Source organism: Octopus sinensis, linkage group LG4, assembly GCF_006345805.1.
Source record: "Octopus sinensis linkage group LG4, ASM634580v1, whole genome shotgun sequence".
NCBI lineage: Eukaryota > Metazoa > Mollusca > Cephalopoda > Octopoda > Octopodidae > Octopus > Octopus sinensis.
The window spans coordinates 67352748-67356535 of NC_043000.1; positions in this window are offsets into that span (position 1 = coordinate 67352748).

Consider the following 3788-nt stretch of genomic DNA (forward strand, 5'->3'; position numbering starts at 1 on the left):
TGTGCATGCGTCTGTGTGCGTGTGTGTATGTGTGTGTGCGTGAGTGTAGGTGTGCGTAGGTGGGGTTGTGTGTGTGTGGAGTACATGTACGTTCCTCTGTGTGTGTACGTGTGCTTGCGTGCGTGTGTATATGCCCGTGTATGTGTAATTGTGTGCGTGTATGCATGAGTGTGTTTTGTGTGTGTGGGAGGTTTGTGTGAGTTCATATGCGTGTGCATGTATGTGTATGTGTGTGAACGAGGAGTTGTGTGCGGAGGTATATGTGCGTTTTTGCGCGTGCGTGTGTGTATGTACGTGTAGTTATGTGTGCGTGTATGTGTGCCTGTGTGTGTATATGTAGATGTATGCATGTGTGTGTAGGGGTGTATGTGCGCGAGTGTATATTTATGTGTGCGTGTATGTATATGTTGTGTATGTGTGTATATATGTGTGTATGTACGTGTGTATATGTGTGTGAGCGTCGGGTTGTGTGTGTGGAGTATATGAGCGTTCCTGTGTGTGTGCGCGTGCGTGCTTGTGTGTGCGTGTGTATATGCCCATGTTTGTGTAATTGTGTGCGTGTCTGTATGAGTGTGTGTGGGAGGTATCTGCGCATACATGTGTATGTGCGCGTGTGTATGTGTGTGCGTATTTATATATGTGTGTGTGTGCGTGTGTATTTGTGTGTGTGGAGGTATATGTGCGTTTATTTTTCGTGTATCCAGAAGATAGTCGGCACTACTTCCCATGTAGAAATATGACTTCCTCCCTTGAAGAACTGAAGAGCAAGGTCTTTTCAAACATTGCCGCAACCTACAAAAGTGGCTATGTTAAAAGAACAATTCTGGCCCAAGGAATGATGTTGTAGACAAGCTGAGTCTAAATTTGTCGTCTCAGCTTCCTGGAACTGAATGTTCAGACAGATCAATTGACTCTGTCTCTGATCAAGAACAAGCAACACATTACCCAGTGGAGTTCTACCATTCACTTCAACCGCCAGGATTTCCGCCACACATTCTGATCATGAAAACAAGTGCTCCCATAATGTTGTTAAGAAACCTTGATACACCTAGACTCTGCAAATGAACAAGGCTGGTTGTTAAAACAGCCATTCCCCATGTGTTGGAAGCAACAATAATTACAGGCAACATGACGTGTGAGAATGTTTTCATTCCAAAAATCCCTCTCATCTCAAATGAGCTCCCCTTTCAGTTCAAGAGACTGCAGATTCAGACTGAGCTTTGCAATGTCTATCAACAAAGCACAAGATCAATTTCTGAAGGTGGTGGGACTTAACCTCCTTCAACCATGCTTCTCACATGGTCAGATGTACATTGGATGTTCCTGAGTTGGTGAGGAAAATGACCTCTACATTCTCAGTGATAAACATGACAAGGCAGAAAACAGTATATGAAGAAGCTCTTGCATGAATAGTATGCGCATGTAATGTACAGAAGTGTAAAACTATTGAGTGATAAAAGTATTATTTTCTGAGGAATACACTAATCTTACACTACAAGCAAAGAGTACCGTGTTCAGGCTGAGTTTATAACCCGCGTGAAACCGGGTCCTTCTGCGTGTATGTATGTATATAAATATATATATAAAGTTAATCCAAACAAAACAGCACAAAAAAACAGCAACGCGAGGACGTGGAACAAATAAAGTATTATTGTTTAACGTTTCGAGCGGAGCTCTTCGTCGGAAAGATCCCGAGAAGGGAAGACAGAGGAATAAAAATCGCCAGCGGTACTCACGAGGTCACATATTGAAAGACCGTAAGTAGAAAGGTGGAAGAATAATGTTTTTTAAAGACAGGAGAGTTTTCAAAGACAGTATGGTAAAGACAAGGAAAGTGAGAGGGGGAATGTGTGCGTGCGCGGGGTCTGCGTGTGTGTGTATGTATGCAATGATGACACGTGTGTGTGTGTGTATGTGTGTATGGCGAACAACTGGCTAGTAGCTGGCCAGTATGTAAGAATAAGGAGTGGTGTTTTTTATGTCCAGCCACAGGTCAAAAACAAAGAGGTATGTGTGTGTGCGTGTATGTATATGTATCGTGTGTGTGTGTTTTGTTTGTAGTGTGTGTGTTCGTATGTGTATGCGTAGAGTTTGGGTGTGTGGCGAGTAACTGTGCTTAACTTAGTGTATGTGTGCTTGTACGTGCGTGTGTGTGTATATATATGTATGTATAATTGTGTGCCGTGTGTATGGGACGTATGTGTGGGTTCATTTGTGTGTGTGTGTATGTATGTGCGTGTAGTTGTGTGTGCGTTTGTATGTGTGTGCGTGGGCGTGTAGGTATATATTGTGCGTATGTATGTGTCGGTGTGTATGTGAATTTGTGTGTGTTTGTACGTGTGTATGTTTGTGTGCGTGTATTGTATATATATATGTAAATACGTGCGTGCGAGTGAATGTATATATATATATGTGCGTGTGTGTACAAATGTAGAGGTTTATATGTGTGTTTATATGTGTATATATATATGTATGCAAGCACACACTTTATAATTGAAAGATTGATGGAAAAAATCGGTTGAAAAAGGCAGAAGGATCCGGTTTCACTCGGATTATGAACTCAGCCTGAACACGGAAGTCATATATATGTATATATATATGACTTCTTTCAGTTTTCGTGTACCAGATCCACTCACAAGGCATTTTTATGAACATATTTGCCGCAAAATATTTTAAGTATTGGCACACAAAAGAATAAAGTATTCATATGAACTACATACATACATACATACATACATACATACATACATACATACATACATACATACATACATACATACATACATGTGTGTGTGTGTGTGTACACATATATATCGATACATACATAATTCACGTACAGGCACCCCACATACACACACAAACAGCTGTGAAACAATACATATATGGCTGTGTGAATGCAAGCAATTTTTTATTCATTCCATCAGACCAAACATTAATTATATCTCCTTAATTATATCTTCTAAAGAATGTTTAGGAAATTCTTAGCAAATGTAGCTTATAAAAATATTTCGTTAACTATTCTTTTAAGGGCAAAATTACACATGTATGTGTTACATAAACACATTCACACGCACGCACATACATGCATATGCACATTCATATATTTATGTATGCATATATATATATATATATATATATATATATATATGTATATAAATATATATATATCTGTCTGTCTGTCTATCTATCTATCTATCTATCTATCTATCTATCTATCTATCTATCTATCTATCTATCTATCTATCTATCTATACACACGCACACACGCTCACACACACATAATTGTGTATGATTAAATCTATATATTAGGTCGTCAAGTATGAAATTTGTAGAAAAGAGAAAAAGTTTGCCCATGTTTTATAAATACAAGGAATAAATTGTTTTATTTATCAAAATATGCACCCATATTGTCAATACGCTTTTACCATTTCAGTGGTAGCTTGTCCAACTCGGATCTGTAAAAGCCTGGCAATCTAGAGTCAATAAAATCTTGGAACGCCTGTTTTACAGCATCGTCGGAATTAAAATCTTTTTCCTATCAAAAGGTTATCCAAATTCTGGAAGAAGTAGTAATCAGTGAGGTAAGATCAGGTGAGTATGGTGGATGATGGAGAACTTCCAACTCCAACTCCTTTAGTTTCACCAGTGTCATTTTTGCGATGTGTAGTCTGGCGTTGTCTTGCAGTAAAATAGGAGTGGATCTCTTGACTAATCTAGGCTGTTTTTTTCTTTTGTAAATTTCTGCATCATTTGGTTCAGTTGGCTTCGGCCGTGATTGATGAGCTAGG